The sequence below is a fragment of the Ambystoma mexicanum genome, chromosome 7q (genome assembly GCF_040938575.1).
Source record: "Ambystoma mexicanum isolate Mex_15411 chromosome 7q, UKY_AmexF1_1, whole genome shotgun sequence".
Lineage (NCBI taxonomy): Eukaryota > Metazoa > Chordata > Amphibia > Caudata > Ambystomatidae > Ambystoma > Ambystoma mexicanum.
The window spans coordinates 65,534,999-65,560,477 of record NC_090941.1 but is presented as its reverse complement, the minus strand read 5'-3'; positions in this window follow the sequence as shown (position 1 = coordinate 65,560,477).

The following is a 25,479-nucleotide window of genomic DNA, read 5'->3' as shown; positions in this document are numbered from 1 at the left end:
TCACAGGATCCGTAAATGTGGTGGGAAATTTGACTTTAACCACTATCGCCTTTTTCCCTTGCACTTATTACTGATCTGGGGGTTTAGAAACTGACTTACATTATCATGTTAGTTAATGACTGATAAAAATATTAATAACATTTTAAATTGTACCCTGCCTGTTTTTTACGGCAGACAAATGCCCTATGCCTTTTAGTTTCCACACGCAAACAACAGCACACAGAATCTATGCATGCATGTTTACTCTGCTCTCGACTACTGTACTTATGGTGTGTAAGGAAGCAGAGCGGTTGTCAGCCACTCCTCGCCACATGATCTGACTTCTGAGCAGCTGCTAGTGAAGGCCTTCATTGGCTTCATTGCTAGTCTAAAGTGGAAGGGAAAATCACAGCACTTCTGATATCTTCTACAATTTGCTGAGGATGCACACACAATAAAGCTCTGTTTTCCTTCAAGAGAAACATGCTGGACGTGTACCTATGTAGCTGGGAAAGTATTGCTTCCCTTCACGCATGGACATATGGTCATGTTCAGAATGTACCCAGTCATGGACACAGCCAGCAAGGCCCAGCATGAGTGTCCCAGGCACCGTTGATTAACTTGGGGTAGCCACTGTTGTTTCAAATCTTAATGAAGTGCTTTAGTCATGGGGCCCTCATCATAGGCAATGGGGTACAACCCACCTGCTTTTTTGAGGAAGCCACCACTGCATTTCTGGATCCCATCTACTGAAATGATAGCACGATAAGTACTAGCAATTTACCACTAGGACCTGGACACTATCAACTCTAATATGACACTCATCCAGGAGGACATTAAACCAAACATTAAGATCAACACAGTCATATCCCCCTTTTAAAATTACTAGTGGTTCAGAACTAACAGGGCAATGATTACATCTCACATACACAAAACTACACATAGGGATCATGAAAGCACTAATACCTATGCAGTTTAGCCCTTCGCTTCCCACACGGTGTAACACCATGTTAATGCAGTCAAAGTAAAACTTTTTGCAAATACACTACCTGCAAAGTGATTGTCAGTGTAGACAGAACAAGCATACCTAGTATCTGCTCAAAGGCAGGGGAGAAAGTTTCAAGAAGTTGAAATATACACCTCACCATCAAATGATGCTGATTTCATCACCCAGTGCTGCACCCCAATTGTTAGGCTCCACACAATATGCTATGAATATGAGGCAAAGCCTGCCACCACTGCTATGGAGACCCCCTGCGCCCCCCCAGTGGACGACTAGATCAGGAAGGACAGCCTCACACTTCCCAAATGTTCACCAAAGACACTGTTCGGACATGGCACATTCACCACTGCATGCTCATGACATACAGTACATTGGCCTATATCACAGCACATGTGCATATATCATAGGAGTGTAGGAGAGTATAAACACTGATGGATGTCACAGGACATAGGGTAAATGTATATACACACACATGACAAATGAATATATGTACAAGCAGCACTATATTATTGAAATATCCAAATTCACTTGTATGTTTGCCCATTGAAGTGCAACACATACTGCATGACACATATTCCAATGTTTCCATAATTGGTGATCCTCTTGTGTCAACCTGCATCTGCCTTTAAGGTGAGGCACACTACAGAACATATCAAGGTGAAGAGACGACACTCAGTTAAACAAAAATTAAAACTGTTGAAAAGCATATTTAGATGCCTAGGAACAGATGCCTAGGAACACTGGTGATGTTTTGAAATTGGGCCCTGACAATGTGAGCCAATTTGTGGTGCTGTGCCCATCAAGAGCTGGACAGTGCGAGTGGCTGGGGAATGTAAAACTGACACCAGCTTCAATAAAGGGGGTATGGATGTGCGTATGCACATTTGACGTTCTCCCTCATCCTGTAGCAGCTGCATTACCTCCTGGAAGGTGCTCCTATTAAGGTGACAGAGTGTAACTATTTGGCAGTCTGTAAAAGGCCATGGGCAGGGTCTTATTGTGGGGATGGGTAGCCTCTTCCTTCTCCTCCTTGGCTGTGGAGCCCTCTGTTGCTGTATGGCATGACATCACCTGTCTGTAAATACTACAAACGGCCGCCCAGAGCACAGTGACAAGGCTCTTCCTCTCTGCATGTTAATGTTTGGTTGGAGTGATGGTTGAATGGGCCTTTTTTTCTACATCTGAGGGCTGATTGGAGGCACTTATGTGTGATTTCTGTGCAGCTGGCACTCATTTCTGCCTGCTTTCCACATGAGACGTACATTTTTTAAGTGTTTTTGGGTGCCTTTTTTGGCGGTATCATACTCAACATTGCTCAGTATTTTCAAGAGGTGTTATTGCTGGCTATTTGCATTTGGCATTTATAGGATGCAGCATTTGTTCTTTACCGAATGCTTTATTTTTTTTTTATTTCTTTATTGTATTTCCCCCCCAAAAAACAACAATATTCTGAATGCACTTCCCCCCACCATTGATCAAAAAGAATTAATGTCCATTCAGTAATCAAAAACTTCCCTCCCACAACATCCCCCTCAACGTTCCCTCCTCCTCCCCATATGCCATCTGACTCTATCATAACTTATACCAGATCAAGAGAGGCTGTCGCCCATCATAGAGAGTTTCCAATAAAGTGCATATGCAGGTAAATACTCACCAGCGGCAAGCGCCACATCCGCCCCAGATCCTCGCACCTTCCTCCCTTCACCGCCCCTTCCCCCTCCTTGTTCTATACTTCTCCCTCATCCCTTTCCTTCACAGGGGTTTGTCATTCGATGGGTAGCACAGCGACTGGCTCAACAAATTCCAGGCCTTGATGGCATCCGCAGACTCCGCTGCCCAACTGCCTCTTGGCCTGAACCAAATTGCTGTCTCAGGTAGTGAACACATATTAAGATCCGCCACCCACCTGTCAACATGCAGACCTTTCTCATCTTTCCATGCTAGTGCAATCCTGCGTTTGCCAACACAAACACCAGGTCCACAAATTTTGCACCTGATGTTTCTCAACACTTTGCGGGGACACAATAGTGCCCTTTCCCAAGCATCATCAGTAATAGCAATATCCAGGTCCTCCCCCCACACTCCCCTATGCCAGTACTCCTCCCCACTGATCATAATAGACACTGTCTTATATAAATGTGATACTGCTCCAGTAAGCTCAGCCACCTCATGAATCTAGTTAAAAGGACATCCATCTCAAGGTCCAAAGGGAGCAGCATGCATCGGTTCCCGGCCAGGTTCATCACAGTCGTATACTTTAGGAACTGCCCTTGCGGTAGGGTAACTCTATCACAAAGTTCCCCAAACGGTATTAAGGTTCCATTGTCAAACACATCCCCCCAAACTGCTAATCCCAGTTCCTGTCGCTGTCTCAATCTAAGTCCTATTACCTAAGTCAACCCATTCACCGATTACAAAAGAGGGATGTTGGGAGAATATGGGTCTTTGATAGCCAGCTTCTTGTGCATGCTTCCACACTGCACCTCCTAACAGCAACAGCACAGTACAACTAGTATGTTTCTTTTGGTCAATCCAAAGGACTTCCTTCATGCGATTTGGTTTCACCTGGGAGTCCAAAATAGTAATTTCCGGGTTTATTTCATCTGCTATCCACTGTGCGATGAATTACAATTGGGCCACCAGGAAGCATAGTGCAAAATCAGGGAGATGCAGATCCCCTTTCTCATACGGTCTCTGCAGGGTTGTCAGCGCTAATATCCTCCTAGAATTTGCCCAGAGAAGGTACCCAGGTTTCTGATATAAGAAAATATATGTCAGACTTGCACCAGAAATGGCATATATGTGTAATAATACAACATTCTAGGCAGCAGGACCATTTTTACCAATGCCACCCTACCCATCAAAGAAAGTGGTTGTTTCTTCCAAAGTTCGAAAGCAGGGACCATTCTTTGCAGGGCCTGGTCCGTGTTGTACAAATAAGTGTGTGGTGCTTCCTGATGTATCTCAATCCTGAGCTACCTAAAGGAGGCAGTGGCCTAAACCAAAGCTGGTATTACCCCTGTATGCCACTCCCACGACTTCAGTGCCCCTAAAGGAAATAGACACGACTTATTCCAATTTATCTTAATCCCGACAATGCCCCAAACACCAAAGCCCACCACCACCTCCAGTAAAAAGGGTAAATTAACACCCGGGATTATCAATATGTAGAAGGATATCATCAGCATCCCTGAATTATGTCATCAAATACACTGATAAAGGTTCCATAGCCATTATGAACAGTATCAGCGAGAGTGGATATCCCTTTTCCTGTTCCATGCCTCAGGGATCACCTGCCCCATTTTAACCATTGCATCCGGGTCAGTCTACAGCAGTTGGACTCATTTTAAGGAACCTTCTCTTATGCCACATTTTCACAGCACAGCGACTATGCACTCCCACTCCACGAGTCAGATGCCTTAATTGTTTCCACTGATGGCACCGTCATCATCCCCCAGATACCATTCATCTGTGCTATAAAATGCTGCAACCGTCTCAGATTTTGGTGAGGTATTCCTATGGGGTGTAAACCCTATCTTATCAGGATGTATCAACCTGGGTATCACCTTCTGCCGCCGTTTTGCCAGCAGAGAGCTAAGAATCTTAATGTCCACATTTAGCATTGACAAAGGCCTGTAAGAGTCCCACCGGGCAGGATCATTTAGTTCAGGATCGGCACTATCGCCACTTCCTGCATAGATGTATGCAGGCAACCTTCTCATAAAATGGGTTCAGCATTGCCAGAATTTTCCCAGCCAGTTGCTTCTCATATATTTTATATAACTTGTCAGGGAGACCATCACCCACAGGAGTCTTCTACGGCACAAGTTGAGCTATGGCAGCAGAGATTCTCTGCTCCATAAACGGGCTATCAAGCTCTCCAGCCTAGTTTGCAGACAGCTCTGGCAAATCAATGTTCCCCATCATAAACTCTTTATCACTCATGCCCACTTGTACATCCCTTCCATACAAGGTGTCATAATAGCCTGCAAAAATATTGTTAACCTCCTACCCAAACATCCATACCTTCCCGCACTCATCAATTATCTCCATAATATTAGTCCTCTGGTTCTCTCGCCTGAGTAGCTATGCCAGTAGCCAACCTGGCTTATGCTCTTTTTCATGCAGTTTCTCTGAATACCCAGCATGATCATGCTTACCTAGTCTGCCTCATGCTTCTATGCACTCCTGGCCTACATTATCAGTTGGGATTCACAGTCCACTCCCCCAGTGAAGGCCAATTATTCCTCTGATATTTCCTTTTTCACCATTTCTAGTGTCCTTGTTAGCACAGCCCCGATCCCAGCAGATGTCGCCACACACTCTACCCGTATTGCCACCTTAAGAGCTCCCCTCACCTTTCGATAGTCATCTACACTCTGCTCATTCCCCTCAAAGTAACCCTGCACTGCGTCACCAATACTCTTCCTGAATAACAAGTCAGTCAATGCCTCTGCTCTAAGACTCTAAGAATCCAGTTGGGGGCCCTCATCCTAGCCTCCAACCATAAGAGTGTGGTCATCAAGGGGGCGTGATCTGACAATTATCTGCCCATATAGTGTGCATCAACAAAAATCTGCAAATACTTTTCCTCTGCAAATCCAAAATCAGTTTGTGTGTGCACATCGTTAGGGGTTGAGTAAAAAGCGAACCCCTGATCATCAGGATGCTGATCCCTCCACATTTCCCTCAGTTGACGCATCTCCCCAACCTCTTTCAGAGCCTGTGTGGCTTGCAATTTTTGTTCCCCCATCCAATCTGACCCACAACGAATCTAACGTGCAATTAAGGTCTCCCTCCCACCCCCACACCCACAGAACATCCCTATGAGACGCCAAGATCTCAAATTGAGTACAAAAAAAAACATGCTGCATCACATATGGGCACACACATATTTATAAGGCAGATTGGTCTACCCTCTATCGAACACTTGAGCAGTATCAGTCTATCCTCCATTGCTGTGATCACCTTTGAGACTGATATGAGCACTTCTCTGGAGTAGTTCAAAGGGGTCATGCCAAAACCGCTCCCAGCCCACCTCTTCAGCATAGTCTCCTAATGGGATTTATTCAAATGTGTTTCCTGCAGCAGGGCAATGGAGACTTTTTTCTGCCTAAGATAACCATACATCCTGTTTTGTTTAATATAGCTGTTGAGCCCCTTAACATTTCAGGTTACTAATTTTAGATCAACCCCCTCATCAGCTATCTAAACCACACATCCTCTCCAGCTACCATACCACCCTCCTCCTAGCATATGCATTGTGGGGTCCACTAGTGGCCCACCACAACCATCCTTCTCCACAGCCTCCCCCCCTTTTCTACATGCCAGACATCCACAACCCCCTTTACAACAACACAACCGGTAAATGAAAAACTAGAAACGTCAGCTCAACAGCAATTCCCTATTGATCACACACTACTGTCCCTTGCCTCCCTCGATAGGCGCATCACCCAAAAGGCAGTCAGCTGAACCAAATCCCAGGTGAAATAGGTACAGTGTGGTAAACCTGTAGACCACCCTACGAACAGTGTTCACCCACTCGCAGCAAAAGCCCCTGCCCCCACACTGTCACTCCACCAATCACAATGCCAACATCCAACATTTCAAATATAGCCCAGCAGTTCAGCGTATAACAGGTGTGGCCCCTCCCCTATCAATATCACGGATGTAACTACACTCCCATGCCCACCAATAGCATCCTGCACCACAGCGGCAAGAAAACGTTAGCCTGGTCCAATCTGCCAGTTCCAACATTCAAATTCCACAACCCACTCAAGGGGTTCCATAGCTCTGCTCCTTCTGTTCAGGAACTGTCCGCTTCGACTGGACAGGGACAGGGCAATTCCTGGAGATCATCCATAGTGTCCGCCGCTGACACAGCCTGTGGCTTCTGAGGGAAGCTACCCATTTAAGCCTGGTTGGCACATACATGGCGGGTCCGGGTAGTCATTTAGAGCACTGTAAGCAAGTATTTATACTTGTGAAATCTGGGTCCAACAGCCAACAATGTCTCCCAGTGGTCTTGTGGTATCCACTGTGGTATCAACTGTCTCGGGAGGAGGATAGCTCAGGGGAAATGTGCTCACCTTGGAAGCAAGATGACACGGAGCAACACGGGTTCAATCCCCGGGTCCGTGCTTAGAAACCTCTGGGTAACAAGCACATTATAAATAACCTATCATATCACTTTGGCCTCTGCACACATCCTTATGCTTGTCAGGAAAAGGCGAAAACTCCACAGCATGCTATCAGCCACAGCCATCAATCACAAAGTCTGCCAGTCCCCCCAACCCAATCGTGCACTGTGAGAAACCTGAGGGTATTCTCACACCTATTCAACCTGGATCCTCTTCTCAGGTGGCCAGGGGATGGCCATCGCTGTTGGATCCAGAACCTGGGGGTGGACAAGCGAAGGAGGATCACCTGGGTGGACGGTCCTTGGGTATTGGGAGAGAGGTATCCATAGGCAAGAAACAGTATGCCCCTTTTCCTATTGATGGCCAATCTACCCTTACCCCTCTCCTCCCCTCCCACAGCCTCTTTAGGTTGCAGTAAAATATCTTCCCTCATTTTCCCATATGTAACATCTACTGGTACAGAGACACAGTCTTCCCCCTTCCCAATTATACATCATCAGCCTCAGCCTTTATGGGGTATTTTCAATCTCATCCCGTTCCCCGTCCCCATTTCCAATAAGTACTGGGATGAGGAAGAGTTGACCGGGAGTAATGAGGATTACGCATAGGAACAACATGGAGAGGCAAAAAGAGACCTACTACATACCACCATTAGGCTGTCCCATTAATAGAGTCAGACAAGATCACGCACCTCACTACAACTGTGCACACCAGACTCTAATTGACTCTCCCCAACAGATTAACAGAAATAAAGAGCAGGGAAGGAAAAGGTACACTGCACCTTTAAGAACTCACTCAGGACTGAAGAGCAGGCATGTCCTGTCAATATCAATAGGAGTATTGAAGGTCAGGCAAACTCAGCCTTGACCACACACCTGCAGCCCAAAGATACAACACTGGTGTATAAAAGGAGACTGCTGAGACAGCAGACAGAGCAGCAGTTGGGAGAGCAGAAGGATCCCTTCTCAGACCCAGTCCAATTTTTGTCAGAAGCAGAGACTGAGCTGGTCATGCTGTCTGGACCAGAGAAGTCAAGGAGCAGAGAGTGGCAGGAGCTGAAGGCTGGAGGAGAACAGCATGTCTATACGCTGGCCCAGTGTCTGTGAGGGGCTGCAGCGTGGGGAGGGAGCCGTGTCTCCAAGTAGCTGGAGTGAGGCTTCCTGCATCCTGCTGGCGGCATTCAGTAGAATGCTCATTCCTTTGGGACCTGTGCCTTGCCCAAAGGGTGTCTGTGGGGCAGGTGGTGAGACCCTGACCTCAACCCTGTGTATTCGAAGGGACCGCCTGTCAATGCGATGCTGCCCGGTGAGTTTCCTGAAAGTCAATGAGAGAGAAACTCGGGAGCGTCCGTGTGACTGCAGCGGAGCCAGAGAAAGGTACAAACTGTAAAGCAGCACATAATCAAAAGCAAGTGATGGAGTGCAAAGAGGCATGAAACAGAAAGCAAGTGAAAAGAGTGTAAATCAACACAAAGGAAAGCGAGAGAAAATAATCCTTTTGTGAACTTAAAATCCACTATTGTCCACAGGAAGAGGGGCATTGTAGGACTTGTAGTGAAGAGCCAAGTTATATGAGAAGGCCAAAGGGGTCTGTAACCCATGTAATAAAGAAAAATAAATACTTGAAACACGAGCATTGCTTCTGCCTAAAGGAAGCCAGTAGTGTTTCCCAGGAAGACAGAAATAAGAGGACGTGAGCGACCTGAGAAGGAAAGCAAGAATATAAGTTCAAAGGTACAAAGAGTGCAGAGGCACGACAAGGAAAGGGACTGGTGCAACGGTGCACGAAAGTAAAGAAGTAAATGTACAAGTTGCACAATGGAGAGAAAGTACATGCAAGGAAGGTGCCAGGGGCACGGCAAGCTGAGAGAAAGCAAGACAAAGAAGGTGCAAGTGAGCACAACCAAGTGAACGATAACTAAGGGGTGCAGGAAGCACCTGGAAGAGGAAAAGATAGAAGAGAAGCAAGTACAGGAAATACAGAGAGGGACCACCAATCAGGGTGGTCACGCTTATGATGAGCCAAGAACCTAGTTCTTTCGAAAGTCTCTGATATTACCCCATGAGAAGGTTGTATGCAAAAGGAACTGTAAATAAGAAAAAGGCGTATCTTACACTATGAACTTTTTTGTTTAAAACTGAAGAGGCCTGAGCTTGGGGAAGGGAAGCCTGAGAGGCCTAAGAGAAACTGTGTGGTTAAATTGAACTTGTGTTTGAAACTGAAGGTGCCTGAGCTTGGAGAAGGGAACCCCCGAGAAGTTGAAAGAGGAACTGTGTTATATTTCTTTTGTTGTGTTTGAACTTGGACAAGTTGAAGTTTGTGGAAGGGAATCCCAAAGAAACAAAGACATTGAAAGTATTTGAAAATATTGCAAAGTCTTACGAACAGTCCTTTTTGATTTAACTCATTTTTGTGACATTGACCAAACTATACCTGGTGAGAAGACCTTCTGAAACCAACCTTGGTTTCCTAGTTTCTGTTGAACGACTATCTTTCCTTTTTAAAGACTTCCTAACACATTTTTGTAAAGAGCGAGTGCATAGGTTTAGAGAGAGACTATTATTGTTTTGGACTTTCAGACATTGACAGCCCTTAGAAACATCAGTTAAGGGAACCATCCGTTTAGAGTTAGGGTCAGTTAGGCATTACACCAACCCAGGAACCTTAGTAAATAAATGTTTTGAAACTAAAATCTTTGAGTTTGTGTCTCTCTTGATACCATGCCTGTATCACAGCACGTGTGTAGGCAATCATTGTAGCCATGGGGAACCAGCAAGGAAATACCACCAGTCCATACCAGACAACACTGCGGCTCCGTACCAATCTCCCAACCTCACAGCAATGAAATGACTGCCCTCACAGGGGGCAGAAGTGTAGCCAGCCTCAATGGAGGGGTCAACACGGGCTGCAGCACAATCACTGTAGCAATCACTCTGTTACGCTCCACGGTCATGGCTCAGCCAAGATCACTGCCATCTGAATCTGGCAGCGTTGGTGTCTCACCCTCAGGCTCAGCGTGACTTACCCCCTCTGCACTGGAGCAGGTGCTCATCAGAAGTGTGATTCCTTCCTGTACCTGATCGCCACTTTGGTGTCAGGAAAGCAGCCAAGGAAAGAACAGGATTTCATAGGATATTCAGAATGCCAGGACGGAGCTCAGTCGTATCCATACGCCATGCGCTCGAACCACACCACCCTCCCCTGCATGCGTTATTTATCGCTTTTCTATGTCCAGAGTTTTCGTGTACTGTCTTTGCCTTTGAACAGAAAAAGAGTGATAAAACATGCAGAATCTCGAATTACCACTTGTTTTACCGTTACTGCCAGACTGTAAATGAGTCCCTATATGTTCTATGCCAACTTTTTTCAAGTACCCTCTAGCTGTGAGAATCTTAGTATCTGATTTGACTTAACTTAAAGGTGGCATTTTCATGCCATTGTACTATTATCCGTTTTCTATTCCCTGAGTGTGTGTCCCAACATTGCCTGAACCACATGATTCTTTCAAGCTCTACGTAATCGGGTGGAAGACCAAGCCCCTATTCTGCCCTGCTGCAAAGGCACTCCCCCTGTGAATTTGCAATTTCTCCTTTAAAGCGCCCCTCCCTTTAGATGCTGATGCACACCAGTGCAACATAGCACTCACCACCAATTTGCGCATCTGTCCCCAAGGCCAAGTGCCACCCATTTCACTTTCACTCTTCCCCAGATTTTGCAACAAGAGCTGGGTCAGCCACAACCCACCTCTCTAGCAGACATGTTCTGCTTGCTTGTACTGTGCAGCAACACAGCTGGCACCAAAACACATGCTGTACAAATGCCAAACTGACTTCCAGTGCATGGACATTGTGCGCATGGTCATGTGTATGCTCAGTAAAACGTATTAGCATGTGAGAGGGGCGCATTCGTGCATTGTGGGTAAAGTTCATTTTTAATCTGAGTGGATTCCAATGAACTCTGATTTTGCATTCTGACATCCTGAACACACTCGCATGAATCCACCACATTTGACTCTTTTTGAGTGTTAGGGACTGTCACACATGTTTAATTTTGGGACCTTGTGTATAAGGGATCAGAAGGGCCTGGGATACAAATGTTGAGGTCCTTGTTAGACAGACCTTTTGTGCCATTTTGCAGTAGGAAGCCTCTCCTTAGGCTGATCCACTTCTGTGCCCCTGTAGACTTTTCAGATTGGGATGCATGTCTTCTGTCTAGAGCAGTCAAAGAGACTTTTATTAGCAGAAGCACACTGATTTTAGGGGGTGTGTGCTAGTTGAACATGTTTCCTATGATATGCATTCCATATAGTGTAGTGCATGTATAAAAACTCTTCTTAACCACAGATTTCAAGTAACCTTATAGCGCATGGCAAATGTCTGCTAACACTGTGGCGGCGAAGTTAAAAGCTGAGCAAAGCTATAAACAGGCTAAAAGAATATATCTGGACCTGAGCAAGGTGCCCCAGTGCTAAATCAGCAACAGTGTGAAAGATGAATGTGCTCCAAACATTGGCAGACTGTAAACATTTGGGGCAAAGATAGATGCCAAGAACAGGAGAAAGGAAGACCAATGAGCACAGATGGAGTCCTTTTATTATTTCGAGGATGTCGTACACAAAGACAGAGAGTGTGTTTGTGAAGTGGAACGAGGAGGAAGGAGGAAGGGCTTTCAGTGGGACAAGGCTATCCTGGACAGAGCCCCTTTTCTCTAAAAAGAATAACAGCTTTTGAGCCAGGGTTCATCAGGGATAATCTCATACCGCCATTACCAATTTCTTAATTGGAGAGGGAAGTATGTTGACGGCATGTATATGCTCCTGATGAAGATGCAGCAGACATGAGGCAAGTTAGAGGGAGGTGACAGCAGAGAGTGGTAATACACAGAGCCCTCTGTGGCAAAGCCCTCGCAGGACAAGGGCGCAGTGTTGAGTAACGCAGGTGTTTAGCAGCGATGGGATAGCGATGCAGATTATGGGCGCAGATGCATTCACCCTCCTTTCTGCGGCCTTAAGGTAAGAAGGTGTGGGGAGAGTTAGCACCGCAACACTCCACACAACCCCCTGACCTAGTGCCCTTTCTCCCTCTTACACATGCATTGTTCCTCTTGCAACCGGTCCTCACTCCCTCCTACTATTGCTCTTCCACTCATGCTGCATCGCCTGCATTCTCTTCTTGCCATTCAGAGTCCTTGGATCACCAGCTGGTTTTCTGTACTGTGCCTGACATTGTTGCTTGTACTGCCTGCTTCCCCCTTAGCGTGTGATCCCCCTCCTGCTTGGACTCCCCCACCTTCCCCCTTCTATGGTGCTCGCTGTCTCTCCTATCTTCTCTAACTGCTACTCTATCAACTATCCTATCCCTCTCACTAAGTCTGGCAGAAAGAAGCTCAACAGATGCATCCTGTTCTCCAACCCAGGCCTCCCTATCACTGATACCTACACCAGTGTTTCCTCCAGATAAACCCTTACCGACATTCTCTTTGTTGTTCCCTCTCCCATATGCTCTCTGTTTTCTCTATTTTTTCCTCCTCTCCCATTAATGGTGGCATCTGGTGGGAGGTCCTCCTGGCCACATTACACTCCTGTAAAACCATCATTAATGTCTACTTAAATGGTACCGTCCTGGTCCAGGGCCCTCAGGGCAATGTCCTCCTTTTTGAAAGATGCTTCCCGCACCTTATCAACTTCCTTTCCTCTCCTGCTACTCCTATCTACCCCTCTCTGGCTCCCCCGCCACCTCTCTGGTACCCTCTGCTGCTTCTCTGGCTGCCCTGTTGTCACTTCATTCTGCCACCTCTCTGCACTCTCTTCTTCCTCTATGACTACACTGCCATCTCTTTCTTCCTCCTCTGCTCATTCACAGGCACCTCTAACTCTTCTTCAGGGCGTACATCAAGTCTGTACCCCTCCACGGAGGTCCTGCTTAGGTGGCAATCTGTTCCAGATCACTACTCTTAACTCTCGCTCTGCTATCAAACACTCCTCTGACATCTGCCGTCTCCTGGAAGAGCATGATTTGCATGTACTCAGTGTCACTGAGACTTGGTTCACGGCCAGTCTGTCACAAGTTTTGACCCTCTCCTTCCTGATGGCTACAAGATCCTCTCCGGACCCAGAACCAACTATCCTGGTGGGAGTGTAGCCTGTTTTCCCAGAATGGATCCCGGATTCTTTAATTCCAACACAGGGCTACTCCTCCTTTGAATGCCTGGTCTGCAGGCTCTCTATCTCTATTGGCCTCTCTCTCACTGTGGCCACCATCTACAGGCCGCCTGCCCAGGTCGCCCTCTTCCTCTCTGAGTGGGTTGACCTCTCTTCCTCTCTCATTGCCTCTACCTCTCAACTTCTCTTTAGAGATCTGAATATCCACCTGGATGCTACTAGCCCCTCTTCTGGGCTATTTTGCAACCTCTGCAACTCTCTCTTTCTCTCTCTCTTTGCTTCCCTCTGGCCAGACTCATTTTGCAGGGCACACCCTGGGTGTTCTGATCTCTTTGGATCTCCCGCTCTCCAACCCTCCCACCACTCCTCTCTCTTGGAGTGACCACTTTCTTCTTTCCTCCCACCTTTCTCGCTCTACCCCTCAAGTTAAGCCGACCCCAGCACTGCCACCCACCTTATCAGTCAACCGGTCCATGAAGTATGTGTCAGTGGAGGCTTTTGCTGCTACTTTCTCGCCTCCTCCTTCACCCTTGAATGACTCACACTCTCACACAGCCCTCTCAGACCTTCATCTCTCTATCTCTAACAATCTTGATGTCCTAGCCCATGTCATGAGGATCCGTTTGAAGCCTGCATCCAAGTGCAACTCTTGGTACGATTCCGACCTCAACACTCTTATGGGCAAGTGTAGCGGGGCTGCAAGGAATTGGAGGGCATCAAGCACACCCTCTGACAAACTGGCCTGGCACCTTCTCCAAAGACACTACAGACTCTCTGTCCTCTTGAAGAAGAGAGCCTACATCCAAGCCTTTTCTCTGCGGCCTCTAACAACTCTGCCAAACATTTCAAAATCTGCAAGGAGCTGGCCAATCCTGCTGCAGTGTCTACCTCTCCTGTCCCCTCTCAGGCCCTTTGCACAGCTCTGGTATCTCATTTCACCACTAACAATCAGGACATCCTTTCCACTCTCTCTTCCTCTATCTCCTCTTCCTCTCACTTTACCCCCAAGGCCCCTCTTCGGCCATTTCTCCTACTCCTTTCTCATCCTTTCCCATGTTCACCCCTGGTGATGTTTCTTGACAAGTCCGATCTATGAAAGCCTTGTCAAAGCAGGTGCTCCCCTGCTCTTCCAGAACCATCAAGGACCACATCGACACCCTTGCTCCAGCCTTAGTAGATTTCTGCAATCACTCTTTTGCCACTGGAACCTTCCCTTCCCCCATAAGCACTCCCTGGCCACCCCCTTCTTAAGAAGCCCTCTGACAATCCTTCCTCTCCGCAAACTATCGCCCAATCTCCATCACTCCTTTCCTGGGCAAACTCCTGGAAAAGCTGCCCATCTCCTAGTTTAGTCTATATAATGAATCTGTTGGTTGCCTCCACGGCTACCAGTCTGGCTTCAGGCAGCCAGAAGCATGAAAACTGCTCTCCTGAACGCCTGTGAAGACTTGCTCTCTAATCTTGACTCTAATCTTCCTTCTGTCCTCATTCTCCTTGATCTATTCTCTGCTTTCAACACAGTCAACCATGCCATCCTGCTCAATCACCTCTGTGACAACCTTGGTATCTCTGGTCAAGCCCTGGCCTGGTTGTCCTCCTTTCTCACTAATCGACCCTCTCATGTCCAACTTGGGTTTTTCCTCAATTCTATCTCGTTTTCTACTTGTGGTATTCCCCAGGGGTCTAACCTCTCTCCCTAGCTCTTCAACTACAACCTGGCACCTCTCGCCCACTGCATCTCTACATTCTGATCTAACTTTCAGTGTTATGCGGATGACCCCCAGCTCTCCTTCAGGCTCCCCTCAGCCATTTCTTCTCCTTCTCTCATACCATACTACCTGTCCGCAATTTAGCAATGGTGTCCCTCCAATGATCTCTGCCTTAATGCCAGTAAGACTGAGATCCTCCTCATTGGGACACCTGCTCCCTCCTTACCTTTCTCACTCTGGCCACCCACCCTCGGCCCTCTACCTGCTCCTTCCTGTGAGGCTAAGAACCTTGGTATCATCTTAAACTCCACCCTCTCCTTCTCTTCTCACATTTCAGATGTCTCTAAGAAGTCACACTATCAGCTGCACCTTCTCAGAGGTATTCTTCCTGAACGTATAGTTCTTTAGCAACGTGCATGCAATGGATGGAATTCACAGAATATCTCTGAGTACAAATAATCGGACCAACTCAGGAAGATGGCAAAGGTTGCTGTTTTATTAACAATTATCTAAAACAGGGAGGTTACAATGGACATCAACGGACGTTCACTCATCTTGCAAAAAATGTCTCATAAAACACACTTTATACTAAAAATATGTCAGAAGGGACGTCATACTACGTGGCAAAATAAGAAAGACCTACAACTGATTATAATTGGTTCGATGGGAACATCTAAGTATAATTTCTATAAGGACTGGGATTGTGATTGGCTGTCTACTGTCAGGAGGACAACTTATGCGTGCCTCTAAAACATGTCATCTTCAACACTGTTAAGTACATGGTTTATCATTGGCTCTCAAACTATAGGGCCCTTCATTATATACAGCTCTCTACAATTGTTTGGCACGCTTGTGACATGTCTGGAACATTTGGTTCACTTAGCAGCATGTAAGCTCATATCCATGTGCCAAGAGGTGCACTTGACTTTACCTCCCCACCCAATTAGCCAAACATCTCTCATCACCCATGCCTTCTGCCATGCAGATTGTCTTTGAACTTGGCTTTGCAAAGTATCCTCGTCTGTGGGAATATATGGGAGCACAGGCACTCACTATCGTTGTTCTATGACTCCAAGCTCAACTCTATTTCCATCTACAGTTCACATGACATAAGACCATGATTCAGGTCCATTCTGCAGTATTTAAATGCCTTAAATCAATAAAATGTGACACTCTTGGTGTTCTTTCTTTTCCCCTTAATAAGGGACAATTCATCCTTTGCACATTCACTGCTTTCAAGAATAGATAACTGACCTTGTATGCGTCTGTTTTGATGCCAGGCCAGACAGCGTCGCCAGGCTCATCCACGGTCTCAGTTTATTTGTGCTGCAACACAATTATCAGCTTTTCCTCTCCATGGGTCCCAGCTTATTAAATTCATGATACCGATGTCCAGTTCCTATACAATGGCAGCTTCACCTGCAGTCTGATATCTACGAATAGCCAGCTTCTATGATCACTTAGTCTACTTGCGTTTCTGCATCTGTACAATTATTGAATGGCTGTATTTCTGTAGCACTTTGCATATGTGCAATCTTCTTTTCTGCATATAAAAAAAGGCTGCATTTCTTTAGCACTTTGCATACGTGCAATCTTCTTTTCTGCATATAAAAGTTTACTCGATTCTTATCTTCATCATTAGTTTCTATGAAATCCATGCAATCTTCAGCCAGCATTCTCAGTGTGTTACGCTCATCTCTTGTGACGTCACTAACTTCTCTTTCACTCTAATTCATATTCCTTCAGGGAGTTCCTCCTTCAGATTTTTGTCTCTTCGGGGATACATTTAATAGGGTTTTCTTAGTGGATACCTTTTCTCAAGTACTGGCTGTGGTATTGACACAACTGCTGGTGTCAATCATGGCACAGTCTCCAACTTCCATCATATAGGAGGAGGCAGGGGGTCGGGATCTCCTGCAGAGACATGCAGCTGCTTCTCTACGTTCCCTTTCTCACTTTTCCTTAGAAGCTCACTGTATCCAGAGCCCTGGTCCACTCTAGGCTTGACTACTTCAACAGTCTCTTTCTAAATCTGCCGGCCTCTACTCTTCGCTCTTTACAACTTATCCAGAACAGGACTGCAAGACTTGTCCTTGGCCTCAAGCCCCGGGATTATATCTCTCCAGCTCTGAAATCTCTCCACTGGCTCCCTGGGGCTGTAAGGATTAAGTTCAAGACCCTTTGGATCATCCACAAGACTTTATGGGGCAGGAGGCTGCACTAACTCCAACTTTCTCTTTCTAAGCATCTTCCTTCTCGAGCCCTGTGCTCCTCCACTTCCAACCCTCCGACAGTCAGACACTTCTCCAGGCAGAGACTGGGTGGTAGATCTGTTTCCTCTGCTGGGGCGTCCCTCTCGAACAGCCTCCCTGCCTCCCTCAAACTTGAGCAGGACCACCTCCTGAAGTAATTCAAGACATTCCTTTTCGCTTCCGCTTTCTCTCTCCCTCTTCCTTGCTGATGTCCATGACTGCTCCGTACACTGGTCACCCAGCCACCAACTGAACTACTGTTCCCAGTTCCTGCTAGTCCAGTTGAATTTTCCCTTCCCCCTCACCCCGCTGACACTTCTCCACCAGCACTTGCACGATCAGAATTATACAAGGCCTAGTAACATCATTGCTTTGTCATCCCTCTGTCCTCCCTCCCTTGTAGCGCTTAGAAACGCTTTTGTATAGGCGCATTATAAATGACTTATCATATAATATCATGGAGGTGGCTAGACTCTCTAGCACCATAACAGTGGTTATTGCCCAGATTACAAACCACTAAAATGATGGAGTTGCACTTAGCAGGTGTTTGTTTGAAATATAGAATTGAAAATGTGATAAAGTAATAATTTGGGCCCTGATATGAGGCATATGCCTTTAAGATGATGAGCCATGTACATCACGTGCTTTGAGAATAAGGACCATGCTACATGATGAGAATAAGAGCACTAGCTGATGCCATTACCAAAGCTGATCTGTCTCTCTGGTGTCATTTGGGGCCTGGTTTTATACAACCGTTATCATGGGTAAGGAGCATTACAAATGCCTGCCCCTGTAACCTGTAACTCTCGTAATGTTGGAAGGTACCCTATCTTCCTGCAAGGGCTGTCGTGATTACTGAACCCAGTGATTCCTTGTGTGCACCCACTGCTGGAATGCATCATTAGCATTGTGTCCAGGAAGCAACACTTCAGCTGTCATCAAAAATTGTTCATGCTGCGCCTCCCTGATCGGATGACACACACTGTTCACTGCAAAGAAAATAAAGAGACCAGATAAGGCGCTAAGGTCTGGCCTGAGGCTGCATCAGTCTGATGAGAATTCTTGAATTGGTAGGGCCTCACTAGTTGGCAGAAGTGAGGGCATCCAGAATTGACTCTATAGAAGCAATGAAACTTGAAGAGACGTATCTCGTCAATAGAAATCCATCGAAATCACTCCAGAAAGGTAGTGCTGCGAAGACAGAAAAATCACCTATGTCGACTGACATCTGCCCATGCTGCAGTTCCTGTGCACCGGTAACTGCCTTGCAAAGTGACATATATGTGGCAGATGTGGAGGCATCAATCATTTTGCAAAGGTATGCAGAGCTCAGCTTCCACCACTTACGTCTGTCTGGAACGTTTCTCTGCCTTCGACACAGTCAATCATGCCACCCTGACAAATTGGCTCTGTGACACCCTTGGCATCACAGGCCTGGCACTGGACTGGTTCACCTCATTCCTCTCTGATCAACTGTCCAGGTTCAACTAGGCCTTTTTCTCTCCCCTATCAGACTCTCCACATGTGGCATCTCTCAAGGCTCTATCCTGTCGCCTTGGCTCTTCAACATCTAACTTGCCCCTCTGGCCCACCTGATCTCACTTCCAGTGTTATGCAGATGACATGCAGCTTTCCTTCAAGCTTCCCTCTACTGCCTCCACTTCCTCCTCTCTCATCCCTAACTGTCTGCCTGCTATACAGGCATGGTATGCTTTCCATGATTTCTGCCTTAATGCCAGTAAGACTTAAATCCTTCTCAATGGGATGCCAGTTCCCTCCTTCCCTCCTACCCTATGGTCGCCCTCCATGGGTCCCCTCCCCTCACACTCTTGTGAGGCAAAACACCTTGGTGTCACCTTTTAGTCCTCTCTCTTCTTCTCTCGTCACATCGCAGACCTTGCCAAAAAGGGCCATTATCAGTTGCCCCCCTGTCATAGGCTTTCTCACATTCTTCACCTTCCCCCAGAAACCTAATGTCTCCAGAGCTCTGTTCCTCTCTAGGCTGGAGTACTGAGACAGCCTCTTCCTCAATCTTCCTTTATCCTCCCTCTGCCCCCTTCAACCAATCCAGAACTGGACTGAAGCACTTGTCCTTGGAATCAAGCCCAGGGACCACATCTCTCAACCCCTAAAATCTCTCCACTGGCTCTCGGTTGCTGCAAGGATCAAGTTTAAGACCATCTGCATCATACACAAGTCTGGGACCTGGGACCCTGCTACCTCCAACTCTCTCTTCCTAACCTCCTAAATACCTTCCTGCTAGAGCCCTTATGTCTTTGGTTTTCTAGCTCCAACTCTGTGCAGATCTAACACTTTTCCAAACAGACAGTGGGGGTTTGTCTCTCTCCTCCCCCGCAGGAGCCTCCCTTTGGAATGGTCTCCCTGCCCCTCTCAGGCTTGAGTCAGATTGCCTTAAGTTCCAGAAGCTCCGCAAGACCCTCCTATTCTCTTCTTCCTTCCCTCTTCCCCTCCTCTGCTAACACCGTCTGCCACATTGACTGACAGCCTGATTCCCTCTGAGTTCTACAGGGCACCAGGCCCCCCTCCCAAACCAACCCCCTCTTCGCACTTAGCATGTGGACCCTCACACCCTGCACCCCATGCTATTCCCTGCCACTTGCCCTCCAGGTCTCCCCTTAGCACTCACCTAGCCCCGTTGACCCTCTTTCCCCGGCTCTTCCATTCCCCCTTCTCTTGCACTCTCTCCTCCCTACCCTGCACTTCCCTTCCCACCCTAGAACTCCACTTTTTTCTCTACCGGCACTCGTGTCACTATCTCCCTTGCACTTCTTGTTACTGCACTTGCACGATTCAAATGTCACAAGGCCTAGTCGGACCATTAGTGTTATCTTTCTCCCTTGATCCCCCCCTTTTGATTGTCGCGTGGCGCCTTGAAACACCATTTGTTGTATAGGCATCTTACAAATATCCCATAAATAAAATAAAATAAATACAAATAAGCAAACAAAGACAACAGTTCTCAAGAAGAAGACAATCAGTTGCTCAAGTTGATCCATCCACCCCGGAAATCTACACGATAGGTATCGATGAAGAAAATGGAGATGTGTTCTTTATGTCGAGTGTTCTAAATGTAGGCAGAAAATGCAAAAGCCAGCTCCGGTGTGTGGTGCACATACAAGATACAAACACTTCTGTTCTAATTGACACCGCTGCATCCGTTAATGTGATCCCACTATAACAAGCTGCATAAACCCTTGCCACGTCTGCGGACTCAAGTATGCATTTTAACGTTTGGAGGCGTGAAGTTGATTCATCTGGAAGTGGTGTTTGCAGCTTTAGTTACACAAGGCTATCAGCAAATTCGAGCAACATTCTATGTGACATCTGTCAGTGAGGACATTCTGCTTAGTTGCACTGCGGCTGAGGCATTACAGATTTCAAATTTTGCTTTTAGAATCTATGTGGAGGATGTCCACTCCCTAATTGAAAGGTTCAGTTCAATCTTTAATTGCGTACGATGCAGGAAAAGAGAACCTATCTGCTTACATATTGATGACACTGTCAAATCCGTCGCTCTGTCAAACAACGCAGAGTGCCATTGAACCTTAGAACTGAAGTGGAGGAGGAGCTGGACAAGATGTTGGCCCTAGACATCATTGAGAATGTAGCAGGACCATTAGAAAATAAATAAATATAATTTATAACATTGTATCAGATTTACAAGGTGCTGATTTCTTTTCAAAGCTTGATTTAAGAGCAGGATACCATCAGCTAGTCTTGCATCCATCTTCTATGTACAGTAACACTTTCACCAGCCACAATGCGCTGTATCGCTACACGAGGCTAAGCAAGGATAACTTTTGACATCTCTTCGGCGGCAGAGGTTTTTCAACACCCTGTCAGGCAGTGGCGGCTGGTGAGTTTGAAAGCTGGTGGGGCGTAAATTTCTCAGGGTGAATTTTATAGCGAGCACGAGCAGCGCGCGAGCCCACCCCCCCAGAGGGGTACGCTGGGGTTCTCCCCCCGCACATTTTTGGGAAAAATGGCCTACAAAATATGCAATTTACTATCCAAAAAACCCACCGAAAGATGAAAAAAGCATTAGGTTTTACATATTAATGGTGGTACACTATTTTTACGTGTGCAAGTGTGATGGTGTATTTTACAGCAGCTTGTATTGAGAATAGCTGGTACTATGGTGTATGCATAAAGAAATTCATTATATAGTCAGTAATGATGGAAACATATGTTTGCCATGCTGTTACTGGCATTCACATGCGTTCATCCTCTTACTAAGGTGGGATTTTAGGCATTTTCTGAAAGGGGGAAACTAAGCTAAAATATTACTTTAGTTTTTAACCACTTAATTAATGCGACATTTGTCCTACCTCTAATGGCTGTCTGCCTCGCTGAGTTGCCATTGCTTCAGTTGCTCAAAGTTGCAACACGTGGAATGCACAGGTCTCAGAAATAACATATACATATTGCATGGAGAAAAATGCAACAGAAATAGTTTACTAAGTTTATTATGGTGAGTGCTTTATTGTCAACCAACAACCATAACATCAAAACATACTTCACATTTCTCACTGTTCCGTCAAATAGATCACTGCAAACTTACACAAAATCCTAACATATAAGGCCATTGAAACAAAGAATTCAAGGTAACCCACAAAATAACTGCAAATAGATTGTTGTAACAGAACATTCACTGGTCAATCATTTTGAAAGTTTGTACACAAATTGTGCACGTCTATTTTTCAGAGAGGCAAATGTATCAATAGTCCGAGTATTGAAGTCAGGGATCTCTTGAATTAGTTGTTTTTACATGGACAGCATGGCCAAAGCATTCAGACGATCCTCAGTCATTGTGTTTCTCAAGAATGTTTTAACTCGCTTCAGGGTGGAGAAACATAACTCAGACTCAGCTGTTGTCATGGGTGTAGTAATCAGAATTTTTAATAACTGCACTGTCTCACTAAATGCTTCTTCGAGATTGTTTTCAATGAACAATTTTAATAAAGAAATTGCCCCACTTGAACTACAGAATTCTGGTCTCTCATAAACAATTGAAAGCTCAGTGCGCAGTCTTTCCTTGTTTAACATGGGGTACGCTTGGACAGTTGCATTCAGTGCATCATTGGGAAAAGATGTGTTTGTGTGTTTGAAATAGGTCACTCTGCAACAATTTGGCCCCTCCAAGTGGTTAGTAAATGGTTAGTGGTTAGTAAATGCAAAGCGTTCTTGGGCTTGTGTAACTATAATATCACATACTTCTTTAGCCAAACGATTCAAAGTGTTCATATTTACATTGCGACCTGAAAAAGTTGCCTCTGATGGAAGTTTAGCTTCCAGATTGTCAGTGCTTTCACATACTCTGCCAATGCACTTGATAAAAGTTGCAGTAGCTATATGCACATACACAGAGTCAATGTCTCGCTTCTGAAGCTGCTTCTACAGAATGTCAACATGGGGCATTATGTCATTGAACAAAAAAAGGAAGAAAGGAAACTCCTTCTCTTTCAGAGTTCGAATGAATCCCCGGGCCTCATGCACAGTAACCCCCTCAAAATCAGTCTGTCTTTCACAAATGATGTCAAAGCATCTACAGAGTGCTTCCCTGTGCTGATATGTGGCTTCTTTTACCCGAATATGGTAGCTCCAGCGAGTGCGAGATGGTTTTGGAAGTTTTTTATCTGATACCTCATCTAGAACTTCGGTTCTTTTTGGAGAATGAGAAAAAAATTTACAGAAGCCAGAGATATCACAAAAGAAAACTCGAGCTTCTGAGATTTTGGAAACAGTCTGTTCAATGATGAGGTTAAGCTGGTGTGCATAGCAATGTACATAATGTGCATTTGGATACACTTCAGCTACTTTCTTTTGGACTCCACCAGACACCCCCCTCATTACACTTGCACCATCAAATGTTTGCGCAATTACTTTTCTTTTGTGGCAATCTTCAGGGAATACTTTGTCCAATTTTTCCATTATGGCAGCAGCAATGGTCTGCGGACTAGAGTCTTTCAGATGAGTAAATCCATAAAACCTTTCAACAATTCTATATCGTTCATCAATGTAGCGATAGACTAGCACAGACTGAGTCTTAGTGGAAACATCAGTTGTATCGTCTGCCTGAATAGCCACATAATCTGTGCATTTTATCTGCTCTACAATGATCTCTCTGGTGACCGTGAGCATGAAGTCCAGCAGTTCATTCTGAATTGTTTTTGAAGTGCCCTTGAATACTGTTGCATTTTTTAAGTGTAGTTCCATTGCACTGTCTATGCTGGATACAAAATCCACCAGGCCTCTAAGTACACCAGGATTCAAAAATCTTATGTTTCATCATGGCCATGTAAAGCCAATTCAAACGCACCACAAAAACGCACTCAGTCGATTAACTTTGACAAGATGCATCGGTTTTTATCCACATCCTCATCATGCTTGATTATGCTCCGGCGATAGGCATCATTCAACTGTGTTGCAATGTTTACACTTCCCAACATGCGCATGTGTAATATATTCTCAATATGAGATTTGCACGATTCATGTCTCTTGCTTTTTTCTGACAAATGCTTTAAGTCAGTGACTCCTGTTTTTGTCCAGGCCGTTTCACCTCCAAACAGCAGGCAGGGGAAGCAGACCAAAGACCGCTTAGCAATGCTACCAGTGAGCCATGTCTTCTTTTCATACCACACCTTCGAAAATGTGTGTGTGTAAGCCTTTCCCATATCTTTTGCGACTGTTCAATTTTTAAATCTGGCTGATCAGGCCCTATTCTTTTCACCTCCAGTTTTTCACTGTGTGCGAGTCCAGAAAATGGTTTTGAGAGTAATTGGTCCACTGAATTCATTTTCGGAAAGAGTGACACCTGTTAATAATCAAAATGATTATGTACATGTATATGTATATCATGGGATCATGTAGTCATTGTTAGGTATGCTCTTTAATAACACATAAGTATAATTTGTCGGTACTAGACACAGATAACATCTGCAAATATACACAACTCTGCTGTACTTATCATCAAACAGTACAGTTGAGTTTAATTGCCGATGTTATCTATGCATGCGTTAACACACATGCCCATTAGCAAATGTGACACCAGCCACACAGTACGTATTGCAGCTTGTTTGGCAAATGAGTACTTATGGAAGAAATTAGGCAAGTTTGTTCTGTTAATACTGTTCTAAAAAACATTGTTTACAATGTAGGGAGATTTTTCTGACTGTATCACACAACCCCAACCCCTCCCAAGCACTGTGGGAGCAATGGTGAAGATTAGAAAGAAGGTATTCTGATGTTTGAAAGACTGTGGGATTCTTCAGCGGTAAAACAAATTACTGTATACCATTCAACTGGAAGATACCAGGACATCATGAGGTAAGTGGGAACCACCACCCAATCCTATCCTTCGAAAAACAGTTTCCAAATGGACAGGTTTACTTCCATTGAACCATAAGCAGGCCTTTTTGCATTACATGTATGACTTTGCATTTTCACATGCCGCCCTCTCAGCTAGTCATAGATGACATTCTGTAGTCTGTACTGTTCATCAGATTTTCCCCCACATCATTGAACCACACAAACATGGGCTTCTTTTAAAAAAGAAATGTAAGCAAGATAGCTGTGTGCCTTCTTTACTACAGATGAACACAAACAGAGTTGGAGTGCCCTGAGCACCAAACCCTAAAAAAGACACATGCTAGCTCACCTCGTTCTGGAGAATGGTCACTGCAATGAACTCCTTCGCAGGATATGGGAAATCCAAATCCCGGAAGGTGCACTGTGGAGGTTGAAGTCCGATGTTTTTAGTTTCACAATTACCCTGGACTGGTTGGATTTGTTCAAGTAAGGTGTTGCTGATGATCTGTAAAGAGAAAGCGAAAGACTGATCTGAGAAAGGGCAACATAGGCTCAGAGCAGTATTAAAATGGTTTTCACACATGAAGGAAAGAGAGTTAACTGCCTGTAACATTGAAGCTGCACCAGAATAATCATTAGTACAATGTGTAAAGAAAGTACCAGCAACTACCACCATGTGCCAGTTATCAGTTGTATAACGCTGCAATATATACATTTTTGTAATGTTTTCGTTCTGGGGCTTTACAATTGTGCTTTGCAGAGCTCACATTACAAAATGAATTTGCTGAAGCCCTTCAGGCACCCGATTTATAAGCACTCTGCGTGTCCTTCACTGAAGTCCTGTTAAAAACAGCATTGGCAAAGCCACTGAGATCCTGTTCAAACACAAGCATTGACAAAGCCAACA